Below are 24,098 nucleotides of genomic sequence, written 5' to 3'. Positions count from 1 at the left end.
TTTGTGTATTGCCATGGGCAGTGAGATTAATCTGGAGATTTTCAGTATATCCTGAGATATGAGTAAATTTCCCATGTATCAAATGGCCCGGTCGTTATACACATTGTTCTCCTTAAAGGGATGCTAGAAATACCCTGGAGAAAGGGAAAGGAAAAGCAATGGGTAGGGAAAATGAGTAAGCTGTATAATTGTCAATTAAAGATATGCATCTCTAGACAAAAGACAGGGAAAGACAAGTTTCTGGACAAAAGAAGGAAGGAAGAGAAAAAAGGAAAGGGAAGTGAGGGAAGAAAGGAAGGAAAAAAAGGGGGGCAAAAGGAAGGAAAAAAAGAAAGAAGCAGGGAGTGTGAGGATGACAAAGAAAGAAAATCTATGAGGGTTTGGGCCAGAAGAATGCAGATCCAGTCACAGTTATGTTAATGAGGATTAGAAATTGAGACGACTAATTCTATGAAAGGCCCTGGTCTCTGCCCTCAGCTTCTCCTTTCAACCTAGATACCTGGCTTAATGTTTTTATCCCTTTGCTTCCCAATTTTTCTAAGTAAAAGTCTCAGTTGGAGATGTGCTGCTTTTTTGCCATGAAGCTTAATGCAGATTTGGAATGGCAAGTTTATTTTGTACTGTCACACCCCATAGGAAATTGGACTACTCTGAATTTTTCCCCCTTATTTTATGGGTGGTTCAAGTTGGCTCTATATCAGATTGAAGCTTACAAACATGGCATACCTTTTTCTCATTTGAAGATTTGTTCTGTGTCTTGCTATATAATAAATCCTGCTTAATAAGCTAAAAAGTATAGTTAATACAACATGCTGTATATAGGCTGAATTGGTTTTGACTGATTTGACTTTTTTCCCATGATTTTACTGAACCTAATCTCTGCCAACACATAGTTGTGACAGAGTTCTAGACACTTTGACCATCAAAGCTAAATTCTGTTTTGCGTTGTTTACTATGCATAGTAGCATTCATAAACACTCTCTCTCCAAGTAATCTGTGCTTTTCATGTATGTCACCATAGTGCTGCCTGCTCTTAACCTGTCTTCATCTTCCTGACACAATTTTAGGACTTTAGTCACTAATTATTTCAACTTACCCAGTTGTACTTCATTTCATGGTGATGAAAAGTCTGAAATGGCATAAATTCACTTATTGTTACTCACCAATAGCTGAAGTGGTATTCATGTCCCTAAGTCTTACAAATATTAACTGATGAATTCACATGAACACTCTTCTATTATTAACATTTTGCAGATGCCAAGCCAAATGTGGAAAGGTTCTGTTCTTTGCCCAGGGTTGTGTGATAAGCAGGGACAGTGCTGACATCACATCTCAGCTGACAACTCTTAATGAACTCATTACCAGAGGGCAGCATCATTGATGAAATATGTGCCAGGCTCCTTATGTAGTATCCTACAAAATTCATTTTGTTTGATGGGCATTAGAGTCCTAGACTTGAAAGGACTTACTGTTTTTGCTGATTTTGTCTTGAAGGAACCCATGCATGAGAATCTACATAGAAAGTATTTTTATGAAGTTGGACATGCAAGGAAAGGGTGACTCTAGTTTTAATATGTTTTCTTCCTTAGAAACAGTTAAGTATATGTATTAACAGATTATTCTTTGCTTTATTTCATTGTCAGAACTTTCATTCATTTAAGTCAGGTTTATTAGGTTTTTCCTCTTTTTTTAATTTTTTTTTGAGAGAGAGAGAGAGAATTTTTTTTTTAATATTTATTTCTTAGTTTTTGGCGGACACAACATCTTTGTTTGTATGTGGTGCTGAGGATCGAACCCGGGCCACATGCATGCCAGGCGAGCACGCTACCGCTTGAACCACATCCCCAGCCCAGGTTTTCCTCTTCAAGAGGCAAGAGTGGTTACATGAATTGACTAGTTCTTTGAAGGTATTGGATCCTCCTGTTTTGCTTAATCAGAGTAGTTCCCTTGTCCCTTTTCTCTTATTATTCCACTCCCATATCAAACAGGATTGAAGCATTTCTTCCTAATATGAAGGCTTAACTTACTTTGGGGGAAAGGGGTGATTTGTAGAACAATTGCTTGAAATCCCCATTATTTAATTTTCTTTAAGGAAGTGATGTGAGATCAAATTTTTAAAAAATGTGTTCTAATTAGTTTTACACAACAGTAGAATGCATTTTGACCCATTGTACACAAATGGAGCATAACTTCTCATTCCTCTGGCTGTACATGGTGCAGAGTCACACCAGTAGTGTAATCATACATGTATATAGGGTAATAATATCTGTTTCATTTTATCTTCCCATCCCACCCCTCCCCTCACTCCTCTCTGTACATCCAAAGTTCCTTCATTCTCTACCCCACTTCCACTGTGAATCAGCATCTGCTTATCAGAGAAAACATTTGGCCTTTGGTTTTTTGGGGATTGGCTTATTTCACTTAGCATGATATTCTCCATTTACCTGCAAATGCCATAATTTCATTCTTCTTTAAGGCTGAGTAATATTCCATTGTGTGTATGTACCACAATTTCTTTATGCATTCAAGATGTGGGATCTTGATAACTATTTAAAATAGAAATACTGATGAAAAGAGGAAGAGTAAAAGATTAAGTTAGTAACTAAAGAACTTTCTCTTCAATCCTGGCAAGTTTATTTTGTACTGCCACACTCCATAGGAAACTGGACTACTCTGAATTTTTCCCCCTTATTTTATGGGTGGTTCAAGTTGGCTATATATCAGATTGAAGCTTACAAACATAGCATACCTTTTTCTCATTTGAAGATTTGTTCTGTGTCCTGGGGTAATTAAAGTGTGAAAATTGATTAGTTGTATTCATTCACCAAATGCACAAATCACTGGGCAAAGATCTGTGGAGGTTTGGCCTAAAAATTTTTTTAAAAATCTATGTTTGAGATTATATAGTCTATATGTCAACAAGTTAGTTTCATGGAAAGCCATGAAAAATAGAGGGGAAAATCATTACATGCAAAACATGGAAAGAAAAGAAGAAATCTGGATAAGTGGAAGGAAATTTGGCTGGATGAATGCCTGCCTTAGATCTCCTGAGACTTTCCGGGAAGAGAAGGAGTATCAAGGAGCCCCTACCCCTTCTCTGATTCCACTCAGCTTCCATGGTGCCAGATAATGGCTAGACGCTATTGTGCACAAGGTTGTTGGAGAGAAGGACAGGGTGACAGTAGACTGGTAGAGGTCACAAGGAGATAATGGCCCTCATTGCAGGAGTTTTACTTTGGCTCCAGATAAAAAATGTAGGTAGTGACTAGAGCAGGTTGGTGTACTGGTGTAGCCACTGGGTCTCCTAAGGGATGGGGGAACAAATAGGAACCTCAAGAACCTTATCTACTGCTATCCAGCCTAAAAGAAGAAAAGAGTAGAAGAAAAGAATACTGTGGAGAAGCTAGTATTCCAATTATTGTGCTTATGGAAGTTCAGCTAGGAACAACCAGATTCATTATTATTGCATTATCATCTCTTCCTCAGAAATAGCTTATATGTTGTATTAGTTTATTTCCTATTCTTTATTTCTCTAATATACCTTTTTTTTTTTTTTTTGGTACTGGAGATTGAACTCGAGGGCACTGGACCACTGAGCAACATCCCTAGCCCTATTTTTATTTTATTTAGAGGTGCTTAGTGCCTCGCCATTGCTGAGGCTGGCTTTGAACTTGCAATCCTTCTGTTTTAGCCTCCCAAGACTCTGGGATTACAAGTGTGCACCACTGCGCCCAGCTTCCCTATTCTTTTGACCCCCAACACTACCTGACTAGATAGGAAGAGGGACACGTAGGTGTCATACTATTTTTATGTTCTGTTTTATACCTTTGCTTGGTTTATTATAACTTTGTAGGGAATGCATTTTCCTTCTATGCAATCAAAAAACCTTTTATGATTGAATAGACCAGTGAAAGGAAGAGATATATTAGCCTTTTGTGTTATTACAAAAAATAGGGAAAAAAAAAGTCCACTTTCTAGAATCAAATGGGAAAAGACAAAAAGAAAGGAAAAAAATGTAAGAATTATTTGGTTTAGGGCCGGGGTTATAGCTTTTTGGTAGAGCGGTTGCCTAGCATGCTTGGGTTCGTTCTCTGGCAGCACATAAAAAAAAATAAATAAAATAAAGGTATTGTGTCCATTTACAAGTAAAAAAAAAAAAAAGAATTATTTGGTTTAGGCTAGAGATGTAGCTCAATGGTAGAGTGCTTACCTACCTAGCCTGAATGAGGCCAGAGTTTTATATATATAATGTTTAAAATACTTTTACATTTGTTTTGTTTTGGGGCATAGAACTTAGGGCCTTACATGCTCCACCAATGAGCTACACCCCAGACCCCTTTTACATTTTTCAACTACAGATTTGCATTCTCTTCAAGGTCAGGACATTGTCTCAGAAGACAACAGTATGCTTTTAGAAATTGCCTTCTATGGGATTTTTCACATGGAGTCAATTTTGTGAAATGGAAGAATGGCTTTGGGGAGAGATAATGTTTAACTTAATAATAAGTTCAAGATGAAAGATTTAATGGATGGCGTTAGAGAAAATAATGCTTAGTGAAGTTAGGAATCCCAAAAAAACAAATGTCGAATGTTTTTTCTGATATAAGGTGACTGACCCATAATAGGGTAGGGAGGGTTAGCATGGGAGGAATAGACAAACTCTAGATAAGGCGGAGGGGTGGGAGGGGAAGAGAGGGGCAGGGGATTAGCAATGATGGTGGAATGTGATAGACATCATTATCCAAAGTACATGTATGAAGACATGAATTGATGTGAACATACTTTATATACAGAGATATGAAAAATTGCTCTATATGTATAGTAAGAATTGTAATGCATTCCACTGTCATGTATTTAAAAAAATAAAATCAATTAAATATTTTTTAAAAAACAATTTAAGAATTTTTTAAAATTATCACCATTAGGGCAAGTTCTAATTCAAAGACTGCTGTGGACTAGCCAATCCATATGGATTAGAGATTAAAGGGATTGGGAAAAGTAGCATGTAATCCTAGTGATTTAGGAAGCAGAGGCAGGAGAATTGCAAGAAGGTCAGTCTCAGCAACTTAGTGAGATCCTGTCTCAAAATGAAAAGAAAATAAAAAGGATTGGGAGTAGCTCAGTGGTAGAATGCCCCTGGGTTCAGTTCTTAGTATCCCAATAAAGAAGCAAGTAAAGAAAAAGATTTTAACTTTCAGGAGTCTTTTAAGAAGGCTTGTCTTTCTTATGTGTTTTAAGTTTTTGGAATAGTGTTTGGAATGATTCAGAACATTAAGTGAAAGAAAAACTTCATTTAGGAAGGGAAAACTGTGTTGTCATTGTGTTAGTCAGCTTTTAGTCATTATGACCAAAATATCTGAGAAGAACAACTTAAAGAAGTTTATTTTGGGTTCATGATTTCAGAGATTCAGTCCATGGTTAGTCAACTCCATTGCTCTGGGCCTGAGGTAAGGCAGAACATCATGGTGGAGGAAAGCTACTGATCTCATGACAACAAGAAAGAGCAAAGAAAGAGAGGGGAAGGGACAGGGATAGAGATAGGCGAAGGCCATGCCCTGCAGTGACCTACTTTTTTCTAGCCATGCTCCACCTGCCTACAGTTTCCACCAAGTATAGTAGTCTATTCAAATTATTGGACTGGGGATGTGTAGAGGTCTTGCTTGAAATGTGTGAAGCCCTAGGTGTGATCCCCAGCACCACAAAAAACAAAACAAAAAAACAAGAAACAAAAACAAACCACTGCTTAGATCATAACTCTCAGAATTAACCATTTTACTTCTAAATGTTCTCATATTGCCTAACATGAACTTTTTTGGGGGACCCCTCACATTCAACCCATAATAGTCGTTAAATCTGTCTCTAGAGATTATAAACACAAACAAGATAAACCTACATAAAAAAAATGACAACAAATTGGTTGACTGGTATGTAGGCCAAAGAGCAAACATGTCCTACCAGTTCTGATAATTTGCATTTACCCTCTTCCTTTCTGCTCTGTCATGTGTATTTTATATTTCTTTTTTTTTCATAATCATTTGCAGAAACAATTTTTTCTAACCAACATACCCAAATATAAAAAGGGAAAAAGGAATATTTGTTCCTAAGGTGATGAATTTTATTATAGGTTTCAAATGGGCAGTTGTCAACAGCAAATAACTGTTCCATAGGAGTTCAGCATTGTTTAAATTGTTTCTGCATCACTTCTGATGCATAGTAGAGAGATTGCTCATTAGAACATGTGGTTAGAAAAGGCAGGAAAAAGTGTTGTTAGTGGCAGACATACTTTCACCATGAAAAATATTTCTATTTTTTTCCTTTGGAGGGGGATCTGACTCTACTGGTAGGAAGCCTCTTGAGCTATTAAACTTATTTTCCTTTGTTCCAGGAAAAGATGTAAGAAACCACAGCTCAACTAATTTATCCTTAAATAAATATTATGAGAAATAATTTTGTTTTTCTTTTTTAAAGATCTTACTTATGAGTGCAATGGCACATGCCTGTAACCAATCCCAGCTACTCAGGAGGCTGAGGCAGAAGATGCAAGTTCAAGCAGCCTCATTAACTTAGTGAGACTCTGTCTCAAAAAAAAAACAACAACAAAAAGACAGGGATGTGGCTCAGGGTAAAGCACTCTTGGGTTCAATCCCCAGTACCAATAAAATAAATCTTACTGTCTTGAATGATATTTTGAGGAGAAATTAAATTTGTATTAATCTTGGGTGCAAATGCTATTTTCAACATTGGCCTTCATTCAGTGATTCTTATTGTGGCTGCATTTTAGAATCACCTAGTCACCTTTTAAAATAATTTTCATAATAAGCTTTTACCCCAGTCTGTTAAATCAGGGTCTCTGTGAGTGGGGTTCAGGTATTGGTATTTTAAAAATGCTCCCAGAATTATTTTAATGTGAATCAAGTTTCAGAAACACTGTTTTAACTCTAGCTATGCTATTTTTTTAAAAAAAAAAGTTTTAGTTGTTGGTGGACCTTTATTTTATTTATACGTGGTGCTGAGGATCAAACCCAGTGCCTCACACATGCCAGGCAAGTGTTCCATCATTCAGCCACAGCCACAGCCATAGTCACAGCTAGCTATGCTAATTTTTGCACCTCCAAATCAGAGGTCCAATCAGCAAAATGTTTGTAACATCTATTTTCTTGAAGAGCAGATGAAATGTGAAGTAACTAGAACCTTAAGAGTAGACTTACGCATTTAACTACTAGGGTACAAGACACTTAACTTCTATCAAGTGAAATTCTTTGGTGAGGCTTCTGTTAAAAGAGGAAATTAATTGACCCAAATCTATCTAAATGAAGGGTAAAGATTTCTGAACCTCATGAAAGCATATAAAGACTTACACTGCCTGTGTGAACACTTCTAAGGAGCTAAAGAAAAAAGAAGTAATGAGCACTTTGTACCTTGTATAATATATTTTATTGAAATTAAATATAAATACAGAATAGTACACTTATTTTACACTTTTCACTTTTATTTACTTGATAAATTTTTATAAATTGATGTTTTCACAAATACAGATCAAGAAATCCTATACCAACATTAAGAAATGGAATATTACTATTTATCCCAACCAGTTCCCCCTTCCACTGATTTTATTCCTCCTTTCCAGTCACCACACACCCTCCCTACCACCATGCCCAAGAATAACTACTGACATTTTGACTGCGTGCTTTTGATGTGGCCATCAGGCTGTGCTCTTAAGAGGACTCTCTGTGACTTCCTCAATCAGGGCTCAGAACCATGCAAATAGTTAAAGAGCTCTGGCTCAATGTTCAGACAACCTGGGTCAGAAACCCAGCTCCACTACTTACTGGCTATGTAACTCCACTTCTCCAAGTCTTACTTCCCAAATGTGTAAAATGGGGATACTAATAATGGTCTATGGATTCGTTGTTAGACATCATAAATGAGATAATTTATATTAAGCACTAGGGAGCCTCGCACATTATCTGAATTGAGTAGAGAGCTGGGACAGTTTTAAGATTCCCCTGTGTCAACTGAGGCAGTGTTGCTATTGTCTGGGGGTGCATTTAAATTCATACTTCAGGTCTGGAGGGAAAGAGAAAAGTGAGCATCCTGACCAGCTTTCCTTTTCATCAACATCCCAATTTTGGCTTATGTCATGACTAACACATGGTAACTTCTAAAATATATTTTTTTAAATTCATAAAATGGCAATCTATTGAAAGGCCAAATAGTTCTCATTCATTTTTATATTCCCCATAGCTCCTAGCACAATGATTTGCAAATTGGAATCAAATAATGATGTTTCAGGCATGTCATGCTTTCCTGTGCTGGATTTGTATCTAATTTCTCACAAACCAGAGTCATATTTTTGAGACTTCTGGCATTAGATAATTCAGAATGTGCAGAGAAACAATTGTAGGCAAAAACCAGGCATTTGGTCTAATTTGCACTGTTGCCCAAATCAAAGCTCCAACTAAGTTATTTTGCTTCCATAATCTGAGACAAGACCAGCTGAGGCATACAAACTGCTTCTTTTAGCTTGAGAAAGCAAAGGAAACAGGATTTGGTGGGACTTGTAGGTTTTTATCATTAATAAAATTTACAGAATTTTAAAGATAATATCTTGGAGGAAAATTTAGCCTTTAGAAGGGGTGGAGCAAGCAAGACAACTTATTGAGTACTTACTATGTGACAGAAATTGTGCTCAATAGTTTTTATACAATTTTGTATTGAATCTTTAGGGTAAATACTTTTGGTAGTCCCTGTTTAAATGTGAGGAAGCAGGCTTGCCTAAGGTATGTGACCCTGTTGATAATTGAGAGCTGATTTTACAGGACACTTCCACTTTGAGCTCTTAACCTTAAGGTGGATTGCTTTTCCTTGAATGGAATATTATTATTTTGGTGCTTATAGGTCAGGGACAAATTTAATAGTGATTTTCAACTCTGGCTTAAAGCTTTTTTAAAAAATGCATAAACAGAAGTATTACTTTAGGAGGTCTCTCATTTAGTAGGTCTTGGATGAGGCTCAGCATTTTTGTTCTTTAAAGGTCTATAGGTAGTTGTGCAGCCGGAATTGAGAATCGTGATTCTTAGAAATTTACTAGGGAGGAATTATAAGATTATAGATTTGGAAGCATCTGAAAACTGAATTTAGAATATTGTAAAGTCTGTTGGTAAAGTGTAGAGAGGAGGAGATAGGTTAATAAATCAAATTTTATGTTTTGGGATGTAAGATGGTGTATGTGACTGGAAATTGGATGTATCAGTGAGGTGTTTCACAGATTAATTCTCCATTCTTCCTCTGGATTATGAGCGCAGTTCTCTACATCCACATCCCCAGCTCTTTTTCCTATGAATTTCTAGGGTGCTTCCACTGTCACCGTCAAGCATAATCTTTCTTACCCCTGGTTTGCTCTCTCAGATCTCTCTCATCAAAGACCTACCTACCATTTTCTCAGTGCTTCCATTGGAGCTGTTATTTCAGGGCTATTAAGCAGGAATTACTGACTGTGGAGAGAACAGGGGATATCTCTTATTAAGACAAATGCTGTAATAGAGTTTAAGTTTAATAAATTCTTTTTTTTTTTTTTGTACTAGTGATTGAACAAGGGCACTTAACCACTGAACCACATCCCCAGCCCTTTTATTTTGAGACAGGATCTCTCCAAGTTGCTTAGAGCTTCATTGAGTTGCTGAATTTGCTATCCTCTTGCCTCAGCCTCCCAACTTGCTGAGATTACAGGCATGCACCACCATGCCCAGTGAGTTTAATAAATTCTTAATCTGAGTAGATCCTGTCTTCCAAGTCACTCCCAATGTCTTTGTATATTTTCTCAAAGTTTGCTTTGGTGGTATGGAAATAGTAGTAATTCTTAAGTTGAATTAAAAAGGCCACTACTTGCTGAGAACTATATATAACTAAAATAATGGCTAACATATGTTGAGTACCAGCCATACACCAGGCCCTGAACCAAGTGTTTTTAACATGTTTTTAATCATCTCACATTGCATTTTTGATGTCAGTAGTATTATTTATCCCTATAATTCCATAATTATTTGAGTCTCCTCTGTGGTAGGCACCAGTGTAGGCATATCCAGTGGTGAATAAAGCAAACCTTCCCTTTGTGGAATTTGTAGTCCATTGGGGAAGACAGATAATAAATAAATATTCAATTATAAAATTTGATAGTGCTAGGATAAATATAAGTAAGGAAACAGTTATAAAGAATAACAAGACAGAATAGCCATTTAGATAGGGCTGGGGATGTGGCTCAAGCGGTAGCGTGCTCGCCTGGCATGCTTGCCGCCCAGGTTCAATCCTCAGCACCACATACAAAGAAAGATGTTGTGTCCACCGAAAACTAAAAAAAAAATAAATATTAAAAAATTCTCTCTCTCTCTCACGCACACACACATAAAAAAAAGGTGTGTTTTTTTTTTTTTTAATGTTTTATTTTTTAGTTCTCGGCGGACACAACATCTTTGTTGGTATGTGGTGCTGAGGATCGAACCCGGGCCGCACGCATGCCAGGCGAGCGCGCTACCGCTTGAGCCACATCCCCAGCCCAAAAAGGTGTTTTTTTTTTTTAAAAAAAAAACAGAATAGCCATTTAGATAAAGTATGGTCAAGAGGACTTCTCTAACAAGATAATGCTTTAGTTCAGAATAATTAAGGGATTTGCTTAGGGTCACACTTATAGTAAGTGATGAATTTTAAGTGTGATTCTCAAGGCTATGCTCACTATGCTCAGACACATGATTGGAATGCACCCCAGACTGTGATTCTTCTTTCTGATTTTCAAAAGGGCATCATAACGTTTATAAATATAATAATAAGATAATTCTTTCAAAAGAACCTGTCTCTTGAAATGTTCTTTTAAAGAGAATCTTTGGAGGCAGCAAAAAAGACTACAAACAGGATATGAATTTCAGCAAATGATAGACTTAGCAGAAAATCTGCTAGGTACTGGGCTAGGTACATTTGCATGGGAAAGTGCCCTCCTGTCATACATGGGCTAGGAGCTGGAGTTCCACTTTGGATCAACATCTCATTTCCTGGCCTTACTTGAACTTAACATGCAGGGCCTGAACCAGGAGCCCAGCAGAAGACTGTTCATGGAAGAAAGTAACCACAAGGTGTTATGTTAGGTGATGGCTAGAACATCCAGGTACTTGGAAAGAATGTGGGGACAAAGGGAAATTCTACCCTTGGGAAAGAAACAGTGAAATACAATCTTGAATTTAATTGCTATGTTCTTCTTCCGACTCCATTGCAAGACTTTGTTAGGCTATTACTTTTTTAGGGTTTTCCAGAAGAATACCTCTGAACTACCCTTTGTTCCATAAAAAAAAATCTATTCACATATTCTTTTTCTCCAGGAAATAACAGCAATTCTTAGGCTGGTCAGATTCTGTGGACATGTAATACAGGTTTTCTGACTCTGGATTATGAGCCCAGTTCTCTAGACTTGAATAATGCCTAGAATAAACTGGAGAGGATTCATGTATCATATTTATATAAGCATATGACTTAATACTTTTATTGGTGAAGATTATAAATTAGTTTGATCCTGGAAATCTTACAGTTTAAAGTTATAATAATGTTCAAATCCTTTAATCCAGAAATCTAATTTTTTAAAAAAATTTTTTCTTAATTGTAGTTGGACAGAATACCTTTATTTTATTTATTTATTTTTATGTGGTGCTGAGGATCGAACCCAGTGCCTTGCATGTGCAAGGCGAGGGCTTTACTACTGAGCCACAACCCCAGCCTCCAGAAATCTAATTTTTAAAATTTTTTTGTTTTTTTATTATTAAATTATTTATTCTAATTTGTTATACATGATGGCAGAATGTAATCATGTCATATTACACACATAAGCACAATTTTTCAAGTCATTGATTGTACACAAAGTATTTTCACACCATTCATGTCTTTATACATGTACTTAGGGTAATGATGTCTCTCTCATTCCACCATCATTCCTACCCCGTTACCCCTCCTTTCCCCTCCATCCCCTTTGCCCTATCTAAAGTTCCTCCATTCCTCCCATGCTCCCCGACTGTTGCCATTATGAGTCAGCATCCTCATATCAAAGAAAACATTCAGCCTTTGGTTTTTTGGGATTGGCTTGCTTCACTTAGCATTATATTCTCCAACTTCATCCATTTACCAGGAAATGCCATGATTTTATTCTCTTTTAATACTGAATAATGTTCCATTGTGTATATATGCCAAAGTTTCCCTGAATATGTTTAGTAACAGGGGGAGGAAATGGTTAAGTAAATATGGTAATATTAACTCAATGAAGCCATTAAAATTGTAACTTTAAAACTATAAAAAGCTATAGTTTCATGAGAAATTGTATATGAAACATTAAGTGAAAAAGGCAAATAAATGGGAAAAGTAAAGTTGCATCTTTACTTCACAAAATAAATTACAGATGAATCAGTTTAATGTAAAAAAAAAATTGACACTGTAAGGAGGAACACAGAGGAGAAAAATTGTAAATTGTCTTTGAATAGATAACTTTTAAAAATGTGACACAAAACCCAGAAAACACAAAAGAAAGTATTGATAAATTGAAGTATCTGAAGTCAAAAAATTCTACATTAATAAAAGATTGTAGCCAGGCGCAGTGGTACATGCCTATAATCCCAGTGGCTTGGGAGGCTGAGGCAGGAGGATCCCAACTTCAAAGCCAGCCTCAGCAAGTTAGTGAGGCTCAAAGCAACTCAGTGAGACCCTGTTTCTGAATGAAATATATATATATATATATATATATATATATATATATATATATATATTTTTTTTTTTTAAAGGCGCTGGTTATATGATTCAGTTGGTAAAGTGCCCCTGGGTTCAATCCCTGGTACCCCCCCACCACCAAAAAAAAAAAAATTGTATAGACAAAGTGAAAAGAAAAAAACCAACAAATTGGGAAAAGATTTTCAACACATGGTAAAAGGTAGTTTCTATAATAAACAAGAGGCCTTAAATAAAAACAGTTTCAGGTAGTGAGAATATGAAGGGCCTTTGGATAGTTTGATATTTATATTTTAGAGTCAATTTTTTAAAAATTCACTGTAGATTTTTAATAATAAAGTAATCTAGGATTCTTTGGGGCCTTAGGTATAACTTAGAATCTCTTACAGTTTTAAGGATGGGAGAACAGAAAATACTGTATTTGCCCTAAGTTAATTCTGGAGAGAAGAGGCTTTTGTCACATTTATTTCTCTACCACATGAGCTTGAATCTATAGGTTACTGTGAAGTCTGGGAACTGGTTATCATAGTTTGTCTGTGGAACTGTTTAGTAATCCCCAGAGGCAATTTCTTTCCAATTTTTTTAAATACATATACACCTGCTTTTTTTCCTTCTCAAGAAATTTATTTAACAATAGCAGACTCACACCTGGGCCATTTTTAGATGCCTTAAGGGTAAGCTACAGAACAGCCAGGACTATTTTAAGCAACTCTGGCTTTCAGAATTTATGGTCCTTCCTGTTGTGAACTCCATAGAACAAGAAAATATCGATTAAAATCCACTGTAACATTAATCAAGTGTGATATTGCTTTGTAGTAATATTTTAAATTCTATCATGCAAAGTTATGTTCAGGACAAATGATTAGTCTCCATCTCTCATTAAGTACTACTGTTTAATTTCCTTTCTTTTTTGTGTTTTCCACTGGTCTGGTTCTATAGCTGTACCTTGAACTAATTAAACTGGAGCATTTACATCAGGCATAATACCAAAAGCAGAGCAGAACTAGCCTGGGCACTTCCTTCATGGACTGTATTCACATTTTCTTACCAGATGCCTATGTCTTAGGGAATGACCATAGTTTAGTTTCTACATCTTGTGTATATGGTTAGCTTTAACTCATTTTTTTCTTTTAACAAAAGTGTACAGGGTACTTCCTATGTGCTAGACACTGTACTAGTTGCTAGGGATATAATGTTGCATGACAAACATGGTTCTGCCCTTTGAAACTTAAGAACTAATGGAGAAAGATGGCATTAAACAGCTAATTTTGCAGTAAATTTAAAAATTATGATAAATTCTGCAAAGTCAAAAGCATACAATACTATGAGAATACTGCTAGCAGGGACCTAAGTCACTTTGGAGGAGGAGAAATGTAAGGGTTAGTGGTCAAGAGAAAGCTTCCTTGGGGAACTAATATTTTGAGTTGTACGCTGAATGATGAATCGGAATCAATCAGGGAAAAGTCAGGTGAGGAGAGTGGGGAAGATAAAACTTAAAGGTCAGTAAACTGCATTCAAGGAACAGAAGGAAGACCAATGAGACTAGAACACAGAAAGTAAGGGGCAAAATAACTCAAAATGGTGCTGGTAAAGTCAGCAAAGGCCATGTAAGTGCAGACTCCAAAGAGCAAAATTAAGTATCTTGATTTTTATTCCTTTGACAATAAGAAGCCACTTGGTTGGGGTTTGACCAGGTTGACCTTTTTTTTTTTTTAAAAAAAAAAAAAAAAGGTCTCACTGGCTTTACTATGGAGAATGGGCTGGCTGGCTAGCTTCCTTCCCCTCTCTCTCTCTTTCTCTTTCTTTCTGCCATTGATATTTGGGGCTTCATATTCCTGTGATTTGGTTTAGTTTGCTTAATAAAAGGGAAGTTGACAGAAAGGGAGTATGGTGTGCTGGTCAAGAATGTGTGACCCTGGATAAATTACTCTCTTTCTCTTAGTCCAAATTTCTTTGTCCAAAGAATGGAAATAATAAGTAGTATATCTGCCTTTTAGGATAATTGTGACAGTTCATTAAATAATGCCTGTTGACACATTGTATAAGCCTTTAAAAATGTTAATCACTGTTACAGTCCAACAATCTTATGAAGGGTTCAGATAGTCCTCTGGAAACTACCTACTCTTTGAGGCTGGATGGAATAGCATTCCATCCATTGGTCACATATGGACTTGTCTAGCCACCACTATTGGACTTTAGGAATTGCGCCTCATAGTTTAATTCTACAAATGTCATTTGGAGATGGAAATGGAAGCTAAGGAAGAGTTGCTTTCTTTAACCCTAGCTGTGGTTTTCTTTGAAGTTGTTGTTTTGTTTTGTTTTGTTTTAAAATAAATACCAATGAAACTGTTGCTGTTGCTTGCAGGAAATTTGTTAGAATGTAGTTAGTTGCTTGGAAACGTCTATCTCTTTGTTTCCCACAATACTAGGTATCTAATGTGTGTAATTATATTGCTGAGCAAAGCTTCAGGTTGATCAAGGTTAATTGTTGACAGTATTTGAAATGTTAATAATGTCTAACCAAAACTGCTTTTCCAAAATAGATTGTTCTAGCTTCATAAGAGATTTAAATACTATTGATTTCCTCATTCAGCAAGATATAATTCTAGGCCTGGAAACTGGGATCTTCTGATTTAATGTCTTCTAAGGAATTAGTACTCAGAAGATGTGCTTTCTCTTCCTCTTTTGAATTTACATCACTTGCTTACAAGGATTTTAACTACCTGACTTTTGTTATCTTTAACCTTTCCTCTAAAATATACATTTTTGCCATAAGTTCATTTTGTGAAACTAGGAAGAGGGACAAAAGCATATCCTTTTTCTGTAAGAGTCCTGGGGAGGGGATCTTATAATAATAGAAGAGAGGTCAATAGAGTAGAGAAAGGGGATTGAGAGAAAGGAGAGGAGGGGATGGAGAACTACTAGGGAATGCATTCTACCAAACTGAGTTATTTGCATGTATGAATACATGACAATGAATCCTGCTTATATGTATAATTTTAATGTACTAATTAAAATAATAATGATAATAGAAGGAAGGAAAATCAGTAGGGTATTAGGGGATCAGAGAGGGTCTAGGAGGAGAGGGAAAGGAAAGGTATTGGCGAATGTGCATGTACAAATGTGTCATTATGAATCCCACTATTATGTATAATTACAATGCACACTCAAGAAAAAGTCCTGGGGAGTTTTGAGTGGGTGACAGTCTATTCTAAAAGTTCACAGATTCTGCCCAGAGAGTCTGTTTTGTGTTTAACTTTGCACTGTAGCTTAAGAACATAAGAGGGCTGAATTTTAAAGAAAATGATACTGCCAAGTGCTATGAAAAGGAAAAATTTAGTGTCTTATGGAGTCAGTGAGAGTTCATTGTAGTCAAGTTCATTTACTGAATTTACTAAAGACTTCTTGTGGTGATATAGTTCGCAGATGATGAGTATTCCATTTTTAAAAATACAAGTGAGCTTTGATCTTTTTCTTTCTCTTGTCCAGAATGATGGCTCTACCTACATCATTGCCTTTTCCATTACTTAGCACTCAAGACCCCAAAGCATTGGCTAAATTGTTTGGGCTGTGGGGAGAGTGTTAGGTGAGAAAAAAATTGACTAAAAATAAAATTTTATCTAGCTGTTATAGAAAGCTAAACAGATATCCTACCATATGTGACTATCTTCTTTAAAATGATTAAGTAAATACATGAAGTACTAATAAAACCTGAAGTGTATAGGCTTATATTGATACAGACCTCTGCTTTCTTCTTCTTAGAAGACTATCTCCACCAACCTTATTGTTATAGGTTGGATCTAGAATGTCCTACAAAAACTTGAGTGTTGGGGCTGGGGTTGTGGCTCAGTGGTAGAGCACTTGCCTTGCACTCATGAGGCACTGGGTTCAATCCTCAGTACCACCTAAAATAAATAAATAGTAAAACAAAGGTAATGTGTTCATGTTCAATTTTTAGAAATTTTCCAAAAACATTTAAATAAAAAAAGCTCATTTGTTGAAGTCTTGGTCCTCAATGCAGCCATGTTCAGAGGTGGGGTTTTTAGGAAGAGATTGGATCATCAGAGCTTTAATCTCATCAGTGAATTAATCCATTGATGGGTTATTATTATTATTATTATTACTACTACTACTACTACTACTACTGTTGTTGTTGTTGTTATTATTATTTGTACCAGGTATTGAACCCAGGGATACTCAACCACTGAACTACATCCAGCCTTTTTTGTTTTTTGATCTTTTTCTTTCTCTTGTCCAGAATGATGGCTCTATCTACATCATTTTTTCCCCGTTACTTAGCACTCAGGACCCCAAAGCATTGGCTAAATTATTTGGGCTGTGAGGAGAGTGTTAGGTGAGAAAGAAATTGACTAAGTTGCTTAAATTGTTGAAGCTGGCCTCAAACTTGAGATCCTAATGCCTCTGCCACCCAAGTCACTGGAATTTCAGGTGTATGCCACTATGCCTGACTGGATTCAAATTTTAAGGACATATTGGGAGATATTGGCTGAATTCATAATTTTAATGAATTATTGGGAGATAATAGAAATTATAGGAGATAGGACCTAGTTTGTAGGGTGGGTCCTTGTGGGGTTTATCCTTGGAAATTATATCTTGTCTACACCCTGTTCTTTTTCTTTCTACTTCTCTGCTGTCATGAAGGTGAGCAGCTTTCTTCTGCCATGCCCTTCTGCTATGTTTCTACCTTGGAGCCAGCTGACAATGGATTGAAACCTGTGGGCCAAAATAAATCTTTCCTCCTTTAAGTTGATTTTCTCAGGTTATTTGTCACAGCAACAAAAAACTGACCAATATACATACCATGTACATATTAGTATGTTGTAGCTATGTTGGGTTTTATTTTCTGTAGTCATTCATTCTTTATTTTTTAATCTATATTATTTCTTTTATTTGTTTCAGTGTTTGTCCTGCCCAGCTCTAAAAAGCTGTGCTGAGGATTGTGTTAGGTCACAATGTGTGTCACTTGGAACTTTCTAGAAAATGAACATTTTATTCCTGTATAAATTCCAAATTTTAGAAGAAATGACAATGGGAAAACCAAGTTCATTTTGTTTCTGTTGACTATACCTATAATTGAAAAAGGAATTATTTTTTTAAAAAAATAGATCTTTCTTTATGTGTGGTGCTGAGAATCAAACCCAGCATCTCACAATGCTAGGCAAGCACTCTACCACTGAACTGCAACCCTAGCCCAAGAAAAAGGAATTCTGAATGAACCACTTAATATGTGCCAAGTACTTTTCTAGTTGCTTAAGATGCATCTGGTTAACAAAACCAAAAATCACTACCCTTGTAAGCAAATAGTTTGATGCCTGTTATCATTTCTTTCCTCTGCAAGGAAAGAATTAGACCCAAATTCAAATGCTAGCACTACTACATATTGTCTGTGACTTTGGAAAGTCACTTCTCTTACTGTGAGAAGCCTAGTAATCATGTTGTCTTGTTATCATTCATATAGAATCTCAAAAATCATGCATTGCATTAATTCTATAAAGGGGAATTTCCTTTAAGTTGCTTGAATTTGTACTCAGAAGTGATCTATGTAGAAACACTTAGGAAAATTTGCCCAGGATTTACCCATATGTGTTCCCTAGTATGTGTTTTTACAACTATTCTAGCTTAATATCAACAATAATTAAATTTTTAGCATGAAAGCCAATACTATGTGATTTTATATTTATAGAATTTAGTCTCACACATGTCATCAGTGTTGAGAGAAATGATGTAGAAAATGAAAAAAATGGAGTTCTTTGGATGGATAGTTTTTTGTTGGTATGGTATGTATCTCTTCCTTTTGGGATCTCTGCATTACTCCATATGGTTCTGGTGGGACAAAAAATCATTAGGCTTTGCTTTTCTATCATTAAATGGTCATATCCCCATAAATTCATGTCAAGTTGGTCAATCAAAGTACTACTTTTCCCCAGATATCATGGTGGTGCATGATCCAAACAGAATCAATCTGTTATATTGATATAGATGTTAGAAGTAGAAAGGATTGATTTTTTTTTTTTTTTTTTGTACCAGAGATTGAACTCAGGGGCACTCAACCGCTGAGCCACATCCCAGTTCGATTTTGAATTTTATTTAGAGACAGGGTCTCACTGAGTTGCTTAGCACCTCGCTTTTGCTGAGGCTGGCTTTGAACTCACAATCCTGCCTCAGCCTCTCCAGCCTCTGGGATTATAGGCATGCGCCCCTGCACCCGGCAAAAGGATTGATTTTTTTAAAAATATATTTTAGTTGTCAATGGATCTTTTATTTTATTTATTTGTGGTGCTAAGGAACAAACCCAGGGCCTCACACATGCCAGGCAAGCACTCTATCATTGAGCCACTACTCCAGCCCCTTGATCCCACCCCCCCACCCCACCCTGGGCTTTGATTATGTATACTTAGAATGGTTGGTGGAGACAGTCTGCCTGAGAATAAGAAAAAAGCAAGGGGTGGGCATAGGGGGGAGGAGTCTTAATAATATCATTGCACTTTTAAATTTTCCCTGAGTTTAACTGTGTGAAACTTAAAGCTTTTTTGTTCTTCATAAGTCAGATTGTTTCTAACTGAAAGTATATTAAATAACAGTATTTTTGTGATTGTGAGTAGCTATTTGTGTTTGCCAATATTTCTGGTTCTCTTTCTCTTACATACTGGTAGTATTATACTTCCTTGGAAATTGGAAATAGTCATGTAATGGCAAATGATATATAAATGATATTTGTCATTGCTAATTGGAAGGCTTTAAGTCTTAAGAACTGAAGCATGATTCATTAGATTCAATTCTCCCTGCCATAGAAACCAGTCTAAAGAGAGGACAGCATGGAGCTGATTCTCCACCACCCTATTTGGATATGTAACATAAATGAGAAACTACTGTTATTTTAAGCCACTGAGATTTTGATGCTGTGTTATTATAGTCCATCTGACCAATTATGTATAGAATAGATTTTTCTATATTAAATTTTTCTAAAATTTTAGGTGAAAAATATTTTAGTAAAACATCTAAACACAGGATGAGACAATATTTTAGTATACATATATTTTAGTATACATAGTTGTTCTGCTTCAGTAATAAGCTATAGCAAGCAGTAATGTTTCTGGCTTAACATACAGGAACTAAACCTACTTTTTGAACTGTCACCTCTGACCAAATTATAATTGCCTTATTTCATATCATTTGGCAGGACAAAGTCTACAGTGATAGGTATGTAAGCACTTTAGACTTGACCATTACAGTTCCTCTTATGTGGGCAGGATAAATGATGGCATCTCCTAAAGCAGGTCTTACTAGTCAAAATTAGAGAAACTAGACAAGTAGGAGGAAAGGGTTCAAGGACAGGTTGAACAAAAACCTGATTTGTAGCCACATAATGTTTCAGTATTGAAGCCTTAAAGTGAACAGAACCCTTGATTGATAACTTACATCAAGGAATATGCTTAGAGTCTGCAAAGTTGATATTTAATATAAGTAGTAGTAAGCTCTGCGAACATGAACATCCTGTTTGAGCTGAATTAGAGTATTAGTGCCATTGCCATTTATTCATGTCATATAAAACAGCATCTCTTCTACCCCTGCCTCCATCCATCCCAATCCTCGACTTATAGGCAATATATAAATTTTTTTCATGGAATTTCAGGGAATAGTTTGCAAAATATTTGTATAATTATTATAATAATTATAGTTTATAATGAGGGACAACATATTCTTATGGGCAGAGCACACTCTAGTCATTTGTCATTTAATCTTTGGGGTTTACCTTTCTATACCTGTAATATGGAAATAAACATTTTTCTTCTTACCTCTCTCTCCTTGGGAGAATGGGGAGTTGTGGTACATAATGTGTTTATCAGAAATCTTGGTTAATAGAAACTGACCAAAAAAAATAAAGGTTATTTTGGAAGTTAAATTTAAGATATAATTGGATTTAGGGCATCACATTATTTCATAAGGAGAATCTCTCTTCACCACATACCTTTTCTTTTTATCTGTGTTGGTTTTATTTTTGTGGGGACCCTCCCTATGAAGCAAAGAATACAGCTATTTACAGTCCTTTATGTATTTATTTTTACCAGCTTACTCACCCTAATATAATGATACCGTGTGTGTGTGTGTGTGTGTGTGTGTGTGTGTGTGTGTGTGTGTGTGTGTGTGGTATTTGTGTTACTGGGGAGAGAACCACAGGGATGTTTTACTCCTGAGCTACATCGTACCCAGGTCTCCCAGTTCTGCCTTTTTTTTTTTTTTTTTAATGTTGTGATCCTGTCTAAGTTGCTAAATCTGTCCTTGAACTTTTGATCTTCCTGCTCCAGTCTCCCCAGTAGCTGAGATTGTCACCATGCCCTGCAAGATATCTTTACTTCAGTAGTTCCAGCAGGAGAATAGAAAAGGATGGTTCCCTGAAAGAAAATAAGGGTATAATTATCATCAGAAAAGGAATTGATGGGGCAGGCAAAAAGAACAAATTTTCATTATATATAAATTAAACTTGTAGAGAATACAACTATACTACAGATATAATTGTCTGTAGCAGACAGAGGTGATTGAAAATTCATGTTCTTCCACCATTCCTAATAGAAACTTCTGTTTTGTTCAGATAGGTCTCCATTTCTTCTCTGTAGCTACATAACTCAAGGAAGATTAGACCAGTCCAGCCCATGAGTCCTGATTAGACCCAGTCAGCCAGGGAGTATAGTCCCATTGTCATAGCTTGATTTGGGTATGAAACATGATCCAGTTAAGGACAGTGAGATGAAAAAGTATGCTTGGGGGTGGGGGTAGATTTCTCAGATAATTTTCCTTGTACTTAAAAAAAAATGTGAAGATCTGTTTTCCTCAACTGTTGTTGGGTATATATGTAATCTGGCCATCATCTTGAAGCCATATTAACCTGGCAAAGCAGAAACATGAGAAAAACTGTATCCTTGATAGAGTTCAGACACTGAATTTCCTTTTATTATGTAACATTATGTTTTTCCTTATTGTTTAAACTATTTAAGGTAGTTTTTTTTAACTACTTGAGACTGAAAAACATGAGTCATAGTACAGGTAATTGTGCATTCCTCAGTGAGGAAAAAAGCTCTTAAAGGGCAATATAGTTCCCCTGGACCTGTTATAGAGCTTTACACATCATTGAAGCTCAGTAAAATATTTGTTATATAATCATGGTTGTTTTTACTTGTATTTGAAATTAAAGCAATAAAAAAAAAGACACCTTTCTTTCTCCTTCTCTAACAATTTAATTCAAAAGCCACTAGATAGAACTAAGAAGGATAGGTGTCTGTGGCCCAGACAGGGATACTGGAATTCAACTGAAGTGAGAAGGGCATTCACATGGGGAGGTACCCTGAAGCTGGATGTGAAAGCCTGAGCAGGGTGAGGATGGGACCCCTGTGGGAGAGGAGGTGTTAGAGCATAAAAAATCTGAGAAAGGCATCCACAAAGAGGGGCACTGGCTTAGTGCAAAGTGTCAGAGCCTGAGTGGGGTGTGCTTACTTTTTTGTTGCTCTGGAAATTCTGTTACTTTATAATAGAAAATAGGTGCTCAAAATGCACCTGTATTTTATTTTTTTAAACTGTGATATTCCTAATGCCTCTTTTTAATATGAAACTATTGTTTGTTTAATTATATTATGTGAAATTCCTCAAATATGTCTGAATAAAGCAACCCTACCTTCACAGAAAGCATTATTTTCTATAATGCATAAATTTAATTAATTATACCTAATCTACTTTTCATCTCTATAGAAAATGTTTTTCATTTTAGTCTTCACTGGAGTAGAACTGAAGTATTTCATTTTCTCAAAATTGTACTATGTACTTTAAGTTTCAAAGGCAACCTGGAGGAAATTGTCTTTTGAGGAAAAAAATATCAGGCTCTCTGGTTTCCCTCCCAAATTCTTTGATTTTTGTGAGCAAAAGTTTCTGCTCATCATTAATACCAACACAACAGCAAGTGTAGTTGCAGTCACTTTGCAACTGTATTAAATAGTCAAGATTAAATAGTTAAGATTACTCTATTTTATTAATGATAAATGTGGTCAATCTTAGGTTCCACTGTGATCTTCGGCAGAGGTAAAGTAAGGTTGATTTTTCCAAAGCCAAGAGCTGTATACTGTTCAATCAAGATGCTTTTGTGAAAATAAAGGTTATAGAAAATGAAGATCCAAAAAAAAAGGGGTTTTTTTTCAATAATTATGTGGCTTTTTAACAAAAGCTTTCTATATCTAGTAATATATACCACTTAAGATATGTTTAATGAAGCCAAGGAACTGTAATACATTTTAAACTAAATGCCAGTCTTGGGTGACTAGTAGGCCACATGTCACTGGGAATATTAAAGGGAGTGAGGTACTGCATAAGGAGTTTACAGCATTTTTTAATTCACAGAACAAAATGCATTGAATGTCAGAGCATTGGTGTTTTTTGTTTTTACAAAATTAACCCTGGTTATTGTTAACTTGTTTCTAGTTTTGTTTTTTTACATGCTGGGGATTGGATCAGGGCCTTGGGCATGCTAGGCAAACATTCTACCATTGGGCTGCATACCCACTCCTTCGTTTTTTTTTTTAAAAAATTCATTTTTATTTATTTATGTATTTATTCATTCATTCATATGTAGTGCTGAGGATCAAACCCAGTGCCCCATATGTGCTAGGTGAGCGCTCCACCACTGAGCCACAACCCCAGTCTCCCAATCCTTCCTTTTATATTGGGCTGACCAAATTTCCCAGCTGACCTGGAGTTTGTAATCCTCCTGCCTCAGCCTCCCAAGTAGTATGGGATTGTAGGCATGTGCCACCATGCCCAGCCTTCAGTTTTATATGGCCATGAATTCCAAAGTTTATTAGGTTATAATACATTTAAAAATCCTTTTATTTCTTAATAGTGCCTCCAGTGGTTTTGGTGTTTTTTGTTTTTGTCTTTAAAAACTCCGGTGTATAAAAAGTTTCCTTCTTCCATGATTTTTCATTATTTAAAACCCAAACTCATTTTTCCTTTTCTTACTTAAAAACTTTTTTTCTGTAATTTTTTGTTCCAATAATTCACCCATTCAGTAGATATTTGTAGACTACCTATTAGGATAACATGTGAGTGTACATGATTATAATACAAGAAGTAAGATATCTGTGAGAACAACAAGAAAAGGGAAGCTTGTACCCAGTTGAGGGAGATCAGAGACTGAGTTTTGCAAGATTTTCTTCCTGAAAACCAGGAATCAGGTCCTTGAAAGAGTTTCAAAATAAAGGCATTTTTGGGGGGATATGGTTCTAAGAATAACTTGAAATGATTTGGAATTCTGAATGAACTTTTTTAGATGCCTTGTAGAC

The 24,098-nt window shown here is 36.0% G+C and overlaps 1 protein-coding gene across 3 annotated transcripts in view; it reads left to right on the top strand.

Annotated features, from left to right (window-relative positions):
- The window catches only part of Ssh2 (slingshot protein phosphatase 2), a 254,433-nt gene that overhangs the window by 72,274 nt on the left and 158,061 nt on the right, over window positions 1–24,098 (top strand). The window lies entirely within an intron of this gene.

This window comes from Ictidomys tridecemlineatus, chromosome 3, assembly GCF_052094955.1.
Source record: "Ictidomys tridecemlineatus isolate mIctTri1 chromosome 3, mIctTri1.hap1, whole genome shotgun sequence".
NCBI classification, from domain to species: Eukaryota; Metazoa; Chordata; class Mammalia; order Rodentia; family Sciuridae; genus Ictidomys; species Ictidomys tridecemlineatus.
Note: the sequence above shows the minus strand (reverse complement) of the source record. Positions and strands in the feature narration are given on the sequence as shown.